Below are 20,816 nucleotides of genomic sequence, written 5' to 3'. Positions count from 1 at the left end.
ATGCCAGTCACTACTCTTGATGAACTGTGGTATTGTGTTGAAGTTGCATGGGCAGCTGTACCTGTACACGCTGTCCGAGCTCTGTTTGACTCAATGACCAGGCATATCAAGGCTGTTATTATGGCTAGAGGTGGTTGTTCTGGGTACTGATTTCTCAGGATTTGTGCACCCAAATTACATGAAAATGTAATCACATGTCATTTCTAGTATAATATATTTGTCTAATGAATACCCATTTATCATCTGAATTTCTTCTTGGTATAGCAATTTTAATGGCCAGTAGTGTACTTCAAGTTCCTTAGGATGACAATAGTATACTGTCATAGTTACATAATTATCACAATCAGATTTAGCAGATATTCCTAATCTTTGTGTTACTATGGATCATACTGATATAAAATTTAAACTTTATTTATCCTACTTTACATTCACAGAAGGTAACAGTTTTGCTTCAAATCATAATGTATTATTATGTTTTTCATTTTCCAAATCACTGTTCATGCAGTTAATAGTCATTTAATTTCACCTAACTTAATACAAATAAAATATAGAAGGTTATAAAATTTTTTCATGAATCCTTTCCCCCAAAACTTTCCTTCAGGTCTGAACCACAGTTATACAGTGATTTCAATGAAAACTGCTTTATAATTATTTGTATCAAGTATGAAAGTTCTTGTAATTTACTCCTCCTCTTTCTGGTTCACTTATTATTCATAGTTATGGTGTCCTTCTCCACATTCACTTAGGGTCTCTTCTGTTGTGTTCAGTACTCGTTTCATTGTTTTAATTGGTTTTATCATCTTCCTTCTTCCAGTATCATCTTTTCAGCAGAGTCTGACAAGTGTTTCTGAAACAATGTATATTTTATGATTAGTGAAAGTAAAAGACTGTAAAGAATGTGTTAATTCCAGCAGCTAACCAAAACTAAGTATAAATAAATGATGAAAAACTCTCAAGTTTCATTACAAACCATAGGCATTGATTTTACACAAAGAATATAGTCACATATATATTTTCTGTTAACTATAAGACAAACATTATATTTAGAGGAATCAAACTGTTTCATTTTCAATTGAAATAATTAAAAATCATATTTTTAACATAATATTTGCAAATCAAGTTGCACTTACAGTAAATGTTATTTCATCTTCCAAAAAGTTCTCATTATGGTCAGTAATGAAATATTATCTCATTCAGCACTCCTGGCTGTTATCAATTCTTAGCATTTTCAGTTCAAAATAATTTTCATTCCCACTGTGAGATCATCATTTTAACCTTTGAAATCAACTGACCTTCTGCCTAATCCTTTATATAGGACAGAAAAGATAGGGTGCCACTAAGGAATATTTTACAAAAGAAAGCATGCAGTACTGAAATCAAAATCAATAAAAAGTAATACTGCAAGAGTGGTGGGACACTGGGCTTGCCACAGTAATGTCACAAAACATTCTTATGACCTTCTGAGGGTTGATTTGCAAATTTTTCTCAGGAACTCTGCCAAATGAGACTTGGGAGTATAATAATAAAGTAAAAGAAATATTCTTGTTTCACAGGGATCTCTTCCTCTCACCATTGCTCTAAACATCTATTTTACATTTTCATTCAGAAGAGAAACAAAACACACTAAATATAGAAGGACAAAAGACTGAAAATGCACATAAAATTGCCAATAAATTCAACAGCTATTTTTCAGAAATTTCCACAAATCTTCTAACCAACTCTTCAAATACTGTTCACTCTCCTCCCACAAATCTCCTGACTAACTCTCCAGGCACTGCACACTCTTGTCTCAAAAATAATACTCCTCTGAACTCCTTTTTCCTATCTCCTACAACACCATAGAAGTTGAAGATATTATTAAAAAAAAGAGTCAAAAAGATTTATTCTGCAGGACATGATCTGATACCCTGCTTCTTACTTCACAAGTGTTCAAATTACATCAGTGGACCCCTGTCAAATATCATAAATACCTCATTTCTAGAGGGAACATTTCCAAACCAGCTAAAACTTGCTAAAATTATACCTCTCTACAAGAAGGGAGACTAAACGGACATGAAAAACTATAGGCCAATTGCTATACAATCTGCTTTCTCAAAAATTTTTGAATACTGTATGTTAACTAGATTAGAAATGTGTCTAAATTCTAACAACATAATCACATCTTCCCAATATGGATTTCGGAAACATAGGTCCACCACACATGCTCTGTATGCATTTCTAGAAAAGTGCTCAAGTTTTGTTGACCATAAACAACCTGCTGTCGGTATATTTCTTGATCAGTCCAAGGCCTTTGACATGGTCGACCACAAGCTGCTGCTTATGAAACTCCATAAGTATGGGATTAGAGGTGTAGCCCACAATTGGTTCCATAGCTACCTTAGTCAAAGAAAGCAACATGTAGAAATAAGAAAATCAGAGACATTCAGGCACTGCAGGTCAGATATACTACATACAACAAATGGCGTCCCTCAGGGATCTGTCCTTGGCCCTGTTCTTTTCATATTGTTCATAAACAATCTCCCAGAACACATACCAAATGCCAGCTCCTTTCTGTATGTGGACGACACAAATATCCTGATAACCAATAGAGGTGACACATTGCAAGATGCAGTTAATGAAACTATTTGTCATTTGGAATCGTGGTTTGTAGCAAATGGACTACTCATAAATACTTAAAAAACTGTAGGCATGAACTTCCATACTAGACAAAATCTAACCCCCTTCAATGCAGTTATAGCTATCGGCAAAGATGACATTATGTACAAGCAGGACACCAAATTTCTTGGACTTACCATCAGTAACACACTAAATTGGAAACCACATATTGAGGCATTGTCACAAAAGCTTAGTAAAACCCGCTATCTATTACGATCATTAAAAGACACAACCAGTGTAGATACCTTGAAGCTGGTATACCATGCCCTGTTTGAGTCTGTCTTGAGCTATGGCATAATCTTCTGGGGAAAGAGCTCTGATTCTCTCACAATTTTCAAGTTACAAAAACAAGTAGTGAGAATAATGAAATGTAAAAAAAGAACTGAACACTGTAAACCACTATTTCAACAGTTAAAAATCCTGCCACTGCCATGCCTCTATATATTGGAACTAGCTTGTTTTACAGTACAGCACTTGGACACCCTCAACAGAAATGCAGACCACCACACACATGACACCAGAAACAAAACACAGTTACAAATTATAGCCCACAACACAAAATTATATGCAAATGGGGTTAAATGTATTGGAATTAAAATATACAACCACCTCCCAACAGACATAAAAACAAGCAAAAACCCAAAAATAATGAGAACTAAATTAAATGAAATTGCTACTAAGTCACTGTTTCTATTCCATACATGAATTTGTTGAAACAAAATTTTAATTGAAACTTCCTGGCAGACTAAAACTGTGTGCCCGACCGAGACTCGAACTCGGGACCTTTGCCTTTCGTGGGCAAGTCACAGCTTTACTTCTGCCAGTATCTCATCTCCTACCTTCCAAACTTTACAGAAGCTCTCCTGCGAACCTTGCAGAGCTAGCACTCCTGAAAGAAAGGATACTGTGGAGACATTCCAAAAGTTTCGAAGGTAGGTGACGAGATACTGGCAGAATAAAGCTGTGAGACCGGGCGTGAGTCGTGCTTTGGTAGCTCAGATGGTAGAGCACTTGCTTCAGTAGCTCAGATGGTAGAGCACTTGCCCGCGAAAGGCTAAGGTCCCAAGTTCGAGTCTCGGTCGGGCACACAGTTTTAATCTGCAAGGAAGTTTCATATCAGCGCACACTCATCTGCAGAGTGAAAATCTCATTCTGGAAACATCCCCCAGGCTGTGGCTAAGCCATGTCTCCGCAGTATCCTTTCTTTCAGGAGTGCTAGTTCTGCCAGGTTCGCAGGCGAGCTTCTGTAAAGTTTGGAAGGTAAGAGACAAGATACTGGCAGAAGTAAAGCTGTGAGACCGGGCGTGAGTCGTGCTTTGGTAGCTCAGATGGTAGAGCACTTGCCCGCAAAAGGCAAAGGTCCCGAGTTCGAGTGTCGGTCGGGCACACAGTTTTATCTGCCAGGAAGTTTCATATCAGCGCACACTCTGCTGCAGAGTGAAAATCTCATCCTGGAAACATCCCCCAGGCTAAGGCTAAGCCATGTCTCCGCAGTATCCTTTCTTTCAGGAGTGCTAGTTCTGCAAGGTTTGCAGGAGAGCTTCTGTAAAGTTTGGAAGGTAAGAGACGAGATACTGGCAGAAGTAAAGCTGTGAGACCGGGTGTGAGTCATGCTTCGGCAGCTCAGATGGTAGAGCACTTGCCCGCAAAAGGCAAAGGTTCTGAGTTCGAGTGTCGGTCGGGCACACAGTTTTAATCTGCCAGGAAGTTTCATATCAGCGCACACTCCTCTGCAGAGTGAAAATCTCATTCTGGAAAATTTTAATTACTTGCAATAAGTTTTTTATTCAGTTGTAGATGTTTCTACTTAGTAAGATAATTTAATTATTGCATCTTTTCTATATTCTGTCGTAAGTCATATAGGCCTATGTATTCTGCTATGTGAACTATGTACCACAATATTTTAATTACTTGTAATAAGCTGTATATTCACTTGTAGATATTTCTACTTAGTAAGGTAATTTAACTATTGTTCGTTACTCATATTCCATCTGTATCTCATATATGTATTCTGCAATGTGAAATATGTACCACAATATTTTAATTACTTGTAATAAGCTGTATATTCACTGATAGATATTTCTACTTAGTAAGATAATTTAATTTTTGTTTGTTACTCCTATTCTGTCTGTATCCCTTATATGTATTCTGCTATGTGCAGTATGCACCACTGTCATCTCTCATCACACACCACCTTTTTTTATATTTTGTCTATATACCCTGTATGTATTCTGCTATGTGAGTTATGTACCACTACTGTCATCTCTCATCATATACCATCTTAACATAATTTTCAAATTGACTTGTCCTATATCATGATGTGCATTGCTGTACAAATTGTATGATCTACAGGACCAATAATAAATCGAATCAAATCAAATCTAACAAATGAGACTTGGAAATCTAATAAGGCAGTAACGATTAAGAAAAAAAAGCTGATTTGCTGGGGCAGCTTTGCTCCCCATTGTAACCAGGATTCCAACTCCATTTGTGTTGGTCTCATCATCAAAGTAAAATGAAATATATCTGCACACAGTCCTATCTAATTTGTCTACATATTGAATCAGCTGGCTCATGACTAGTTCCCACTGTAGTTTTTCTGGAACTCCTCTTTTTAGTGGACCTGTTTGAGCAATTTAATCAATGAATTTGTCTAAATGTACAAATTTCTTTAATTGGCTTGTACAAAACTCTTTCATTGTCTCAGTCCTACCTATAATAACAGGTAGGAATGGTTTGTACAAAACGATTTCATTGTCTCATTCCTACTTATGATAATAGGTCCATTTAGGAATTTAACCTTGAATCATTCTCTTTCAGACTCAGACCAAAATTTATTCAAAAAACTTTTCTTAAAATCATTAAAGGTTTCCCATAGTTTAAATTGCTGATTAGTCCAAGACATTGCCTCTCCTCCTAAAAACTGTTTTACAGATTTAATATTAAAGGTATCTACAATTTGGAGCATTGTTCCTGGGAGAGTGTGGTGAGAAGCAGCCTGTTATGTACCACTGGTAATTACTGGCACACTGCTGGTCCCATGTTTACTAGTGCGACATTGTGAGCTGCTGTTCACTAAACTCTCTCCAGCCATCATCATGGAGTGCTAATTGACTGAAGATGATTGTACAATGGTAGAAACCAGTCATGTGATAAATAAATTTTAAATTTTCGTGCCTTAAATGTGATCTTAGACTACTTGTATTTAAAAAAGTTTTGCTTTAGCTTACCTGACATACCACGTATGAAGTTGTCTTTACTGCGAGAAATCAGTGTGGTGTAAATCACACGAGGAAAGCTTTTCACAGGTATGCTAGACCAAATAGTCCCACTATTCATAGTAGAGCATTTGCTATTACATTTTCCTGAAATTCCTTAATTTTTTTGTTGATTGCATTTACATTGCTTATAACAGTTTCATCTACTTCATTTAGTTTGGAATTGTTAACCTTCTCCTCTACTGCTTTTTGTACAGTTTTGAATTCTGCAATGTCTTTTCCTTGATTTGAACTTTTTTTTGAATAGCTCAGTTTCTAAAATGATAACTTTATTCTTAACTGCATCTAACTTGGAATTTGCACCTTTCATCCTTTCTACTAACTTATTTTTTAACTCTACAATTTCTGTTCTCAAAAAGTTCTTTTTACCTTTGATTTTGTTTTTTGTAGTTGATTCTAAATGTTCATTGGTAGATTTTATAGTGGACTTCTAGTTGCCTTGCAGTTCTGACTGCTTTTATAGTTGAGTTCACGGTTTTGAATTAATCTGATTAGTGTTAGTTTTCATATGTCATTGCATCTCCCCCTTATCAGCTAGAAGTGTTCATAATATGTCCCCTAGAGACTGGGGGGGGGGGGGGGGGGAGGGAGGGAGGTTGCTCGCTTCACTTCCTTGTTGATAGTCAGGGTTGATGTAACCCCAAACTGTTTGAACCAAAAGTTGTACATTCGAACTGTGTGCTTATATGAATTTTTGCCCTCCTTTTTGAAGCTCCTCTGTCCTCATTAATTTTTGTTTTCTGATACAATTGTTCTTGAAGATAGTCCATCCAACTTATGTCCAAATCCAGTATTTTGTCATCCTTCTGCTGCAGAATTTCTTTCAATTCATGAAAAATCATATTACCTGCAAAATATGGAAAAATTAGAATTTTGTCCACAACAAAAGATCCCAGATGGAGCCCATAGTTTTAAACTTACCAGAGAGAATATTTCAAAATGATTGAAATTAACTAGCAAAAAATTATCGTTTTGACATTTCTCTCTAAATCAACAGATGCAGAAATGTATATTGTTCATGTTATGCAACAGGGGATTCAGGTAGGCAATTCCCATGTTAATTATTAAAGAGATAAGAACTTAAGTAAACGTTCTCACCTTCATTTCATAAATTCAAGAATTTTATAAATTCAAGGTAGATCTTAAATAATTTTTACTAACACATAGTTTTTATAGCATTGAAGAATATCTGAATATGGAAAAGTAATATTATTTATATATAATGATATAAAATATTTGTATCTATTATCCAAGTTTTTGAAACAAATTAAAGATAAGAAACTATATTGTAATTGACTACATCCATTCAATGTACATTGTTAATGGATGAATAAAGAATTTGATTGATTGATTTTCCTGGTTTTGCAGAAACTGGCTCAGCTTGTTGTTCTGTAATGTAAAAGATTCCAAGTTCTTCACATGTTTTAAGAACAAAACCCTTTTCTCGAACTGGTGATTTCATTTAATGCCTTCAAAATTAATATTGTTGATACTATATTTCTACTCACTTCATGGCAATGCAAATAGATAAATAAATAATATTCTTGAATAAAACATTTTTAAACTTCAAGTTTATTGCATTTAATCACCATCAAAATAGTAACATACTTGAATACAAATGTTTTCCTTATATTGTGGAATTTTTAGATTTTTGTTTTGTACAGTTACAATAGAGACATGATGCAGACTTTCCTCCTCACATCTGTCCACCACCAACACTTCATACAGACTCCCTCCCAACTGACTAACTTCATAATAACACAAAGTAAAACACATATTACATTTCAACAGTTTAAAGAGTTTAATTGATATGAATACAATCTAACTGCAATAATATTAAAATAGAAAGTACAATTCAAGTGACAAGTACATCTTCTAAGATATGATTTTTAACTATGACTTTATAACGTATCTTTCATTTGTGTTTGCCAAGAATAAGTTTATCTGCTGGTAGGTTGTACAGAAAATAAGATAAGACAATAAATGTTTTCATAAAAAAGTTGAAAATCTGAAAAAATGGATTTTCAAAAAGTAATGCAAAAAACACTATATCTTAATGAAATTGCAAACATCAAACATTAAACTGGATCCACAAACTCACACAGATAAAATAAATATGGCAAATGACAAGAAACATTAGAATAAAAGTGATATTGAGAGGTTCATATGAAACAGCTATATCATTGTCTATGCTGAACAGATATCACAGAAATAAAAATTCATTTCAGTGATGACTGTATATCATTGGAAAGCATGCAAGTGTTACATGGATGCACACAGATGAAGACCATAACACTCAGAATGGTCTACAGGAAGCCTTTATTCTGCTCAAGTTGTCAAATGACTTATGATTGTGTGATAGCATATTTGTAGCCTAGAGACTGTTTTTTTTTGCCACAATCAATCTATCTGGCTAAAAAATACATGTATTGAGTTATTTTCATTTGTTGGGTTTATTCTGTTCTCTACTGCCACATAACTTTAACCAGTTTCATATTAATAATTCACATACTGCAGTTGATGTTGTCTGTTAACCAGTACCTTATATTTCTTAACATAATGTATAGGTCATGATGATGTTTTCCCAGTGACTTATTATGAAATGTACTGCATGTGTAGCAATCTGTATTTTTTCCCAAACTGCATTTTGGCTTTCAAAATACTAAAAGATTTTTGTTGAAATGTATTCTTATTTTTGTTCTGCATTCATTTGCATTGGTTTTGCTGAACATGTGTGATCCAATGCAGATTATATGTCATTGGCTACACTAAAGGGGCTTCAGTTAGTAACATAAAAGGTGCAACAAAATGTACAGAATGAGAAGAGTTGTTGAAATTCTGGAACCACGATGAAATATTTTTAGATTTTTAAATTACAAAACTATATGTCAATATAAACACTAAATTTTTTTTAATGACTTTAAAACTGAACTACTCCTTGGTTCCCTAACATGATTCTGCAAAGGAATGATTATGTATCTGAGGAATGATCTCTATGTGCAACTTATAAGAAATGAAAGCTCAGTTCCTGCAATCATTTGATTTTTACAGGTGATGTAACATCTACAGGTGTGGGTGATCTTTCCACATACCTATTACGTTTATTCATCATTCCATTACAACTAGCATAAGTCTTTGAATACATATGCTTGTGAATATGTGTTATGTCAGCTTTTACTTGTTTAGTCAATGGAGACTGATATATCAATATTCTGTTACACTGAGTACTCTTTTTTTTAGGGTCTACCACTGAAGGCACTGATACAAGTGTGCCGCATTTCATCAGTGCGTGTGTTACCACCACACACTGTTGTGGTTTATGCTGGTGAAATTTTCCGCAAAATGTATATTGTACAGAGAGGATATTGTCATGTGTTCTCTGGTGCAACAGGTGAACTCATTGATGTTGTTAGTCCAGGTGGAAGATTTTATGTTTTAGAGATGATGCTTGGTAAGTAAAGTTTTATAAACATATGATTCTTTTTTTTTTTTGAATAGATGAATTGTGTGTCCATAACTACTAAAAAATAGCACCAATGGTTTAAATTGATCGAGAAACAGTAGTTAACTAATTTATAATTCTCATGTAAATGTTGTTCATGCTTTTTGTTAACAACAAAGCAGTATGCTCTCAGTATGTGTCCTTTCAAACTTATTAATCATACATATTTTAAATTTTACTTAACCAATAAAAAGCGTTGATGGATTTCAGATCATCCTTCACTCAGAAAATGCAACATAGAGAAATGAATTAATACTATGAAACTTTTTAAATTCTCTCATAGAATACAATACATTTAAGAACATTTCAACATTTATTTTAAATAAATTATTGAGCTTTCTGAGTGGTCAGCACAACAGAATGCCAATCCTAAGGGCCCGGGTTCAATTCCTGGCTGGGTTGGAGATGTTCTCTGCTTAGGGATTGGGTGTTATGTTGTCCTCATCATCATCATTTCGTCTCCATTGACACACAAGTCGCCACAGTGCCATCAAATCGAAAGACTTGCACCCAGCGAATGGTCTACTCAACGGGAGGCCCTAGTCACATGACATTGAGCTTTCTGAATTTTAAAACTAATTAAGTATCTTGGTCAAAATAGCTATGTTCAAAATTGACAGAAATATCCTGATCCAAGTGGATAAATAGATTTGAAATTGGTGTGTGAATGTTTACAACAAATAATGTAACACTTATTCTGTCAGGTGTGAGGGTATTGCAGCTGAAGAAATAATTTGTTATTTATTGAGTTATAGACCTTTTTGCAATGTTACTAGTGATGCCATTATCATATGCTATTTTATTTGGGCCTTGTTATACCTGTTTCTGAAACACTAGGAGAGAGAAAAATCTGGGACACTGTGGTTGCTATAATCCCACTGCTATGAGGAAACAACTGAGTCATTGAGGAAGCACCTTTGGTGTTAGAGTCAATATTAAAAATAATCTCTCTTTAACAAACATTTGACTTGCGTGCCTGGCTAAGGTTGGTGGGCTTCTAACTTTCAGCAACTTGGTTGTGGGTGTAACTCTCATGGGAAACATTTCATCATAGCAACTATTATTATTTTGAACCCCTACAGTTTACTCTAAACTTTTATAAGAACACCAAATATTCATTACATCTAAGTTCGTTTATCAAACTGTAGTATTAGCTAATGTTGCTTTGGCAGAGTCGCCTATGTACTGAAGTACTGTCAATTATTCTTCAATTGTAAGTCATTACATGAATTATACAGATAACTAAATTGTATACTGTGATTACACTATACATATTTGGAGGCCTTCTAGTTGTGAATCAATGGCAGCCCAAAACCAGGAAGCCGTGAATTGCATATGCTTGTCCATCACTGCTGTCTTTCCCCGGGACCTCATCAACATAATCCAAACTACCTACCAGCAGTGGTTATTCTAATATAAAGTCATTTAATTATTCAAAATAACTCTGAAAGTAGTTGCTTCAAGCCACTCTTGAGTACACATTACCAGTGACAGCTAATGCAAAACTATACTAATGTGCTTGTGATGCTGTGACTAATAAGTTAGAATTTCTTTTCCTTTCTTTGACTACCTTGTACTTCATAGATATATTTCTGATGATGTAGTGTACTTTTCATTTGGTTATGTAGTGTAGAACATGTAGAGTGACTGTGCTTACGTAGCTGTTTTCTATATGAGTTCCTCATGTAAGGAATTAGATTTTTTCTTATGATCTTTCAAACAGCTTTATTAAATGTATTGTGTGAAACACAATGTAGGTGGCAGTAGTGTTGTAAGAAATGTGGAGCAAGAGATGTACCAATAGTTGTTGGGTCGAACTGAGGGTGGCAGCCTGTTGCAGATGGTGCCTGACTGTAACAGTATGGAAGCAAGTATTGTGCGTAGTAATGTTGTGCATTTAACACGTTATTAATACAGGACTTTCATGTGTTAGACATGTTTTTAAATGTGATTTTATGATGGACATTCAAAACGGACATTGTATTACACAAATAGTGTTGGTTTTTGCAGAGTGAGGCTTGTGGCAGTGACAATGCACTCATGAACACGCAGTATTGCCATTAGTTTAGAACTGAACTGCATTACATATTGTCAGTTTAGTATTGCTAATTTTTTTGACAGCAAAATATGATGTATGCTAAAACACTAACCATCAATATGGAAACTATGAACTGTGTTGCTACGTAAGTGACTGTTTTCACGGGAACATTGTTATCATGAAACATGAATATTAACAGCAGATGGACTCTTGAACTTTGCAATTGGCAAATTATAGCAAATGGAACATTAATTTAAAAAGTCTTGTGGACTGTGTCAAACTATCATGTGTGAAACCTAGTTGAACTAATATGACCTTCAGGTGCTGGGTAAAGAGTTACTTTGTACCAGCCTATGACAAATGGATTCTATGCAACTTATTACCACTGCCAACTGGAACAGGATGTAAGGAAAGAGGATATGTTAATCCCAAGGACATGACTGGATTAGCTTACAGGATTCATATCAGAAACTTCAATATGCTTCTACTGCTGTAGCCACATCATGGTGACTGATAAGACTAAAAACCATTCCTCTCTTTGAGAAACAATTGTAACCAATTTAATTGCTTTGTGCTTGTAACAGACTATCTATTAATATTTCTTGCCATAGATAAAAGTAGTGTATTGTAAAGATTGTTCACCTTTGATGATTGTTGGCCCCACCAATATCAGTAGTTATTGCCATCCTTTTATTTGCTTTTGCTTTTCAATGTATTTGTACTAGTCATTGCATGCATTGTATGTGTCTTTTGGAAGTGTGTGCTTCGACATGTTTATAGAGTAATTTAGGCAGGAGAATTTATGTGTTGTTCTGTGAAATGTAGCCAGACGTGTAAGTTGAGGCATCTGCCGTGAAGTTATTTACACCAACCAGTTACAGAGAAGTAGCTTATTCACCACTGGTTGAAGTTGACCTATTAGAGGGAACTGTTTCATGAACCATTTCAAAGAATTCATTACACGTTGCTTGGCAATGTAATCAACAATGTAATATGTGTCTCTATTAAAACTGATGCTCAACATTTCAAATAACAGCTGTCAAAGCTGCCACTTGTTTACATGCCACTTAACATCATATTTCCATTCACTCGTGTTTAGACGCAAGTTTATCTCAGTTTCACTGTTACTGGTAAGCAAAATTATAGTATACTGTGTCCTTATTTATCACATTTACTTCAGAGTGTTTTACTGTTTTCACTATCAAAGGATTTTATTTTCAGAATTTCAACAGGATTGGGAAACTTCTCACATATAGGATAGCTTTTGAAGTTTCTGGAAGTAAAACGGCTTCTTAGGGTTTATGCAATATCAATTTGCTTCATGTTGTTTTTCTTTGAACATTTTCTGATTACAAATTCACTGTCATAGTAAATTTCCAGGAACCATTTTCTTCACATGCTACAATGCAGTATATGGGATCATTGGGAGTTGGAAGTTACTAGTCTGGGAAGCTGACTACCCACCCGTGGTGATGTGCCAACAATAGGAGTACTTTAAGAATTCTTCATACTGTTTGCTTACACAATTCACAACAAGCAATTTCAAAGAAAAGCACTTACTATTTCAGTTTAGTTTGCTAATGCCTCTTCTTTCTTCTTGTTTGTCCCAGCTTCCTGAGATCTCTCGTTGAAGAGACACAGTAAATATAACAAGTTCTGTAGTGGTACAATGAAATTATGCAACAATTAGTAATCTCATTTTTTGTTTATTGGGATTTGTGGAAAAGATAAGAAACTCTCTCATACTCTCATGTGTCATCAAACTTTGCGCAGCATTTTATGTGTGTAATGGACTTTCCTGTTTCATGAACTGTTTCAATGAAGTCATTACAGCGTTGCTCGGCAATGTAATCAACAATGTCATATGTGTCTCTATTAAAACTGATGCTCAACATTTTAAATAACCTTTCATTTAGTTTATGCCCAAATCAGCACTTGTTTCAAAATTAATTTCAGCTTTGTGGATTAAATCCATGAGTATTTGTAACTATTGTCTGCGATTTCCTGAACAGCCCTATCTTTCACTGGCACATAACTTATTTCAAATCTAGAGCACAGTTTTCAGTATTTCCCTCATGGGCTACACAATTCTTTTAGATTGACATGATCTCATGTAAAAATCTACCTGGAGCTGGATTTATCTCCATCCAAATCAGAATCATAAAATAAAATTCACTGCACTGGCAAACGAACTATACATGCGCACTTTTGCACTCAAAGTAAATCGTCGTCTAGGAGTAAAAGCTGCACATAATGTCACTCTCTCCTTTTCATGCATAGAAAAACCAAAACACCTTTATATTAAATATTTCCCATTCTGAGTAGACTTTGAGAGTTTATATTACATAATTAATAAAATTTTATCACCTGAGAAAAACAATTAATTTGCGAAAATGGATTTCAATCACAATTAATTTATGTCTGGATGATGACATCAGAAATTGACACTTGCTTGAAAAGAATTCAATACATGTAGTAAAAGTACCATCCATAGAGTAATGTACTGATTTTTACAACAAATTTGCTACCCCTTGTATCGCTACATCGCCACACAATCTGTAATGCCCCAAAAAGATCGAAGACCTTACAGATTTACTGAAGTGTGCTAGGGTTGTGTACTTTGTGGTTATACTTCAGTTCAGTCATCCCAAGATTCATACCACAAGTATTAACATACCCTTTACATCAGATTTTACATGAGTAATTGTAAAATGGGGCCTAACAGAAATTGCCCATTTAAATAAATTTCCAAAAGTCAATGAATTTGTTCAAATTTCACTTTCTAATATGATACACTTCACACACACACACACACACACACACACACACACACACACACAACACTTCACTAATTGGTGAGAAGCCTTTTCAACTGACTGCACTAGGCAAGGATTGCTACCAGTTCCAATAGAAAATGGACAGAACTGCGACCTCTGACGAGCTGTATACACAGCTATAGTCAGCTCGGTCATCTTCTTCTTTTTTGCCTTTTCAAAAGAGCCACATACAGTGTCATGCTGAATGATGTATCAGCTGGTAACATCATCTCTGTTTCTCCACCGTGTCTCTTGCAATTCTCTCTGGAGCAAGTGTTGTGTCTTTGCCTGATATTGTTTCGTCAATAGAAAAATGAAGTGAATGCATAATTATTCTATGTGTTTGATAAGTTGTTTGATAAAGGTTATTTTCTTGAAATTTGGATTACAACATGTGTTATTTGTTCCATGGTTTGGAGTGGCTTACTACAGGTCTTTGTGTGCATAGTGATGTATTGATGTGCTTAAAATGTTTCATCCCTCAACTGTTAAGTGCTGTTTTTTTGTTATAAAAACATGCTACAGATTTGCTTATACTTTTTTGTGCAGATTTGTGACTTCATTACAAATACTGTGAGTATTGTTCACTTGTGCTCAATTTGGTACATTTTTTCTTTGTCGTATACATTGTCATCCAATATTGAAGTTTGTTCCATCTTTTTATTGTCCTCAGTTTATTTTAGACCACAGTGTCTCCATCTTCTTACCACCGTACCTTCATGAGACTTGTATTCATTTCCCCTACCATAATGGTTATTGATTTATCATGAATTTCAAACCATTATTCTTCTACATCTACTTCTACATTTATACTCCACAAGCCACCCAACGGTGTGTGGTGGAGGGTGCTTTACATGTCACTGTCATTGCCTCCCTTTCCTGTTCCAGTCGCGTATGGTTTGTGGGAAGAACGACTGCTGGAAACCCTCCATGCGTGCTCGAATCTCTCTAATTTTACATTCGTGATCTCTTCGGGAGGTATAAAAAGGGGGAAGCAATATATTTGATACCTCATCCAGAAACGCACTCTCTAGAAACCTGGGCAGCAAGCTACACCATGATGCAGAGTGCCTCTCTTGCAGAGTCTGCCACTTGAGTTTGCTAAACATCTCCGTAACGCTATCATGCTTACCAAATAACCCTGTGATGAAATGCGCTGCTCTTCTTTGGGTCTTCTCTATCTCCTCCATCGACCTGGTATGGATACCACACTGATGAGCAATACACAAGTATAGGTCGAATGACTGTTTTCTAAGCCACCTCCTTTGCTGATGGACTACATTTTCCAAGGGCTCTCCCAATGAATCTCAACCTGGCACCCGCCTTACCAACAATTAATTTTATGTGATCATTCCGCTTCAAATCATTCCGTACGCATACTCCCAGATATTTTACAGAGGTAACTGCTACCAGTGTTTGTTCCACTATCATATAATCATACAATAAAGGATCCTTCTTTCTATGTGTTCGCAATACATTACATTTGTCTATGTTAAGGGTCAGTTGCCACTCCCTGCACCAAGTGCCTATCCATTGCAGATCTTCCTGCATTTTGCTGCAATTTTCTAATGCTGCAACTTCTCTGTATACTACAGCATCATCCGTGAAAAGCCGCATGGAACTTCTGACACTATCTACTAGGTCATTTATATATATTGTAAAAAGCAATGGTCCCATAACACTCCCCTGTGGCATGCCAGAAGTTACTTTAATGTCTGTAGACGTCTCTCCATTGAGAACAACATGCTGTGTTCTGTTTACTAAACACTCTTCAATCCACCCCCACAGGTGGTCTGATATTCCGTAGGCTCTTACTTTGTTTATCAGGCGACAGTGCGGAACTGTATCGAATGCCTTCCGGAAGTCAAGGAAAATGGCATCTACCTGGGAGCCTGTATCTAATATTTTCTGGGTCTCATGAACAAAAAGAGTGAGTTGGGTCTCACACAATCACTGTTTCCAGAATCCATGTTGATTCCTACAGAGTAGATTCTGGGTTTTCAGAAATGTCATGATACGCAAACCAAAAACATGTTCTAAAATTCTACAACAGATCGATGTCAGAGATATAGGCCTATAGTTTGGCGCATCTGCTTGATGACCCTTCTTGAAAACTGGGACTACCTGTGCTCTTTTCCAATCATTTGGAACTTTCCATTCTTCTAGAGACTTGCGATACATGGCTGTTAGAAGGGGGGGCAAGTTCTTTCACGTACTCTGCATAGAATCGAATGGGTATCCCATCAGGTCCAGTGGACTTTCCTCTGTTGAGTGATTTCTATTCCTTGGACACTCATTTTGATGTCATCCATTTTTTTTGTTCGTGTGGTGAGTTAGAGAAGGAACTGCAGTGCGGTCTTCCTCTTTGAAACAGCTTTGGAAAAAGGTGTTTAGTATTTCAGCTTTACATGTGTCATCCTCTGTTTCAATGCCATCATCATCATCCCAGAGTGTCTGGATATGCTGTTTTGATCCACTTACTGATTTAACGTAAGACCAGAACTTTCTAGGATTTTCTGTCAAGTCAGTACATAGAATTTTACTTTGGAATTCACTGAAAGCTTCACGCATAGCCCTCTCTATGCTAACTTTGCCATCTTTTAGCTTCTGTTTGTCTGGGAGGTTTTGGCTGCATTTAAACTTGCAGTGAAGCTCTCTTTGCTTTCGCAGTAGTTTCCTAACTTTGTTGTTGAACCACAGTGGGTTTTTCCCATCCCTCACAGTTTTACTCAGCACGTACCTGTCTAAAACGCATTTTACGATTGCCTTAAACTTTTTCCATAAACACTCAACATTGTCAGTGTCGGAACAGAAATTTTCATTTTGATCTGTTAGGTAGTCTGAAATCTGCCTCCTATTACTCTTGATAAACAGATAAACCTTCCTCCCTTTTTTTATAATCCTATTTACTTCCATATTCAGGGATGCTGCAACGGCCTCATGATCACTGATTCCCTGTTCTGTGTTTACAGACTCGAAAAGTTTGGGTCTGTTTGTTATGAGTAGGCCCAAGATCTTATCTCCACAAGTCGGTTCTCTGTTTAATTGCTCGAGGTAATTTTCGGATAGTGCAATCAGTATAATGTCACTCGATGCTCTGTCCCTACCACCCATCCTAAACATCTTAGTGTCCCAGTATATATCTGGTAAATTGAAATCTCCACCTAAGACTATAACATGCTGAGGAAATTTATGTGAAATGTATTCCAGATTTTCTCTCACTTGTTCTGCCACTAATGCTGCTTAGTCGGGAGGTCGGTAAAAGGAGCCAATTATTGACCTAACTTGGTTGTTGAGTATAACCTCCACCCATAATAATTCACAGGAACTATCCACTTCTACTTCACCACAGGATAAACTACTACTAACAGCAACAAACACGCCTCAACAGGTTGCATGCAATCTGTCCTTTCTGAACACCATCTGTGCCTTTGTAAAAATTTCGGCAGAATTTATCTGTGGCTTCAGCCAGCTTTCCGTACGTATAATGATTTCAGCTTGGATGCTTTCTATCAGCACTTGAAGTTCCAGTACCTTACTGACACAGCTTCAACAGTTTACAATTACCATACCGACTGCTGCTTGGTCCCTGCATGTCCTGACTTTGCCCCACACCCTTTGAGGCTGTTGCCCTTTCTGTACCTGCCTGAGGCCATCTAACCTAAAAAACCACCCAGTCCACGCCACACAACCCCTGCTACCCATGTAGCAGCCTGTTAGGTGTAGTGGACTCCTGACCTATCCAGAGGAACCCGAAACCCCAACACCCTATGGTGTGTTTTGTGTCATGATTTCATGGTCTTGAACACATGGCCCTTTAGCTTTGATTGTGTCCATTACACACATATGAAATATGCTTTTTACCATTAACACACATATAGAAGTCCTTCAATAATTTATAAACATAAAATACTTATGCCTCTAAGGTAGCATTTTTTTAAACTTAGCCAATTATCTTGAAGTCAGTTAATTTTGATTTCTCTTGTTTTTCAATCTAATAACTGCGTCTTTCTCTTTCCAGAAATTATCTTTTCTGTGACATAATACATACATTACATTAAATAATAATTCAGTAAAATAATCTTTTTAACTATATATATATGAATATAATAGAGGGAAACATTCCACGCGGGAAAAATATATCTAAAAGGAAAGATGATGAAACTTACCAAACAAAAGCGCTGGCAGGTCGATAGACACACAAACAAACACAAACATACACACAAAATTCTAGCTTTCGCAACCAATGGTTGCCTCGTCAGGAAAGAGGGAAGGAGAAGGAAAGACAAAAGGATATGGGTTTTAAGGGAGAGGGTAAGGAGTCATTCCAATCCTGGGAGCGGGTGCTTGTGTCTGTGTATGTGTGGATGGATATGTGTGTGTGTGCGAGTGTATACCTGTCCTTTTTTCCCCCTAAGGTAAGTCTTTCCGCTCCCGGGATTGGAATGACTCCTTACCCTCTCCCTTAAAACCCATATCCTTTTGTCTTTCCTTCTCCTTCCCTCTTTCCTGACGAGGCAACCATTGGTTGCGAAAGCTAGAATTTTGTGTGTATGTTTGTGTTTGTTTGTGTGTCTATCGACCTGCCAGCGCTTTTGTTTGGTAAGTTTCATCATCTTTCCTTTTAGATATAACTATATATATATATATATATATATATATATATAAAAAACAAAGATGATGTGACTTACCAAATGAAAGTGCTGGCAGGTCGACAGACACACAAACGAACACAAACATACACACAAAATTCAAGCTTTCGCAACAAACTGTTGCCTCATCAGGAAAGAGGGAAGGAGAGGGAAAGACGAAAGGATGTGGGTTTTAAGGGAGAGGGTAAGGAGTCATTCCAATCCCGGCAGCGGAAAGACTTACCTTAGGGGGAAAAAAGGACGAGCATACACTCGCACACACACACACACACACATATCCATCCACACATATACAGACATATACAGACTTATATATATAAAACAATGAACAAAGTAATACATCTTGTAGCTCATTCTGTGGCTCAAGTCTCAGTTTGTTGTCCAGTTAGTAAATTCTTTTCTCATTTTCCTTTCCTTTATCTTCTCTTCTTAAATGGCACATACTTTCTCATTGACAATATTTCTTTATCTCTGTGTCGTGGAATAATCCTTTTATCACATCAGAATAACAGTCAGCAAGTATATAACTTCCTTCATGGGGAATTTGTACTATTCTGTATGGTCCAGTATATAAATACTGCCATTTATTATTTAACTTTTTCTTTGTTGAGGCCTTTGGATGGTTTGTCACCAATATTTCTTCTCCAACAACATAGGTTATTACCTTCTTCACACTTTTATCGAATTTTGCCTTTTGTAATTGAGCTTGATGTTTTAGATTTAACTAAACATTCTTCAAGATGCCCTCCTTAATGAGATTGTCTCCTTCAATGTGTGGCCAGTACGAACTTCTCATATCAAGGGATGTAAGGAAGCAAACACCACAGAATTTTTGAATAACTCATCCAAATTCTCTGGTCTTGTCTGCACTGGTATGTTTATATTGTTTATCCCTCTGGCGTCGAGTACTGATCTGACATCATCACTTGCTTTGAGGACTGCCAAAAGAGGGCTACAATATTCAGAATGAGAGGGGTCTATAATTCCCCATTCTAACATTTTGTTAATTTGTTTCTTGACAGATTCTCTCTTTGACCAAGGAACGGAATAGTAAGTGCGACAAAAAGATTCCTGTGGATACGTCTTGCTGTTGTGTTCAATACATTTGATAATTCTAGGATGTTTCTTAAATATGGGCAGATAATTACTTAACAAGCAACAGAAATCCTCTCTCTGACTTGCTGATAGGCATTCGGATTCAGAGACTTTCTCCTGAAGGGTAACTGGACTTATTTCCTCTCCAGTATATTCAATATAGAAAATATCATCAACTAAATTACAGTCAGTACCAATACAGCTAACCATTAAATTCATGCATTGTTGATCTGGGACTGTTTTGCCCTTTATCATAGAAACTGTCAAAATGTTGCATTCGGAGTCCAAGGTGCATGTTCCTTGTTTTAAATTGATGACTGCTCCAGCATCAACCAAAAAATCTAGATCCCAAACGCATGTTACGGTCATTTTTGAAACAATTAAGAAGGTACTTTTTATTGAAACCTCCAACATCATAATGTTAACTCGTGTCTGATTTGAGACCTTTTGCGCTTATGCACTAAATGCTCCAGATACAGTACATCCAGTAACAGTCAATGTAAGAACTTTTGCTCCTCAACTAATTTGTTTAAAATCCTGCATCATTATGCTAAGGGTTGCTCCAGTATCAATCAAAATTTCAACATCAAAACCATTGATTACTGATTGAACTACTGCCTGCAAAATTTGTCCATACTTATTTGAAATGTAAGGTGTTTCTTCAATCAGTTCCTCCCTTAGGTCCAAATCGTCATTCTACCTCAGTACATTCAATTTAAAATGATGCCTGCCCTTCTCATCCTCTCCAGTCATCCTAGGAAGGCTTTTGGTGACTGGTTT

The sequence above is a fragment of the Schistocerca serialis genome, chromosome 5 (assembly GCF_023864345.2).
Source record: "Schistocerca serialis cubense isolate TAMUIC-IGC-003099 chromosome 5, iqSchSeri2.2, whole genome shotgun sequence".
NCBI lineage: Eukaryota > Metazoa > Arthropoda > Insecta > Orthoptera > Acrididae > Schistocerca > Schistocerca serialis.
The sequence above is the reverse complement of the archived record's forward strand: the minus strand, read 5'-3'. Positions refer to the sequence as shown.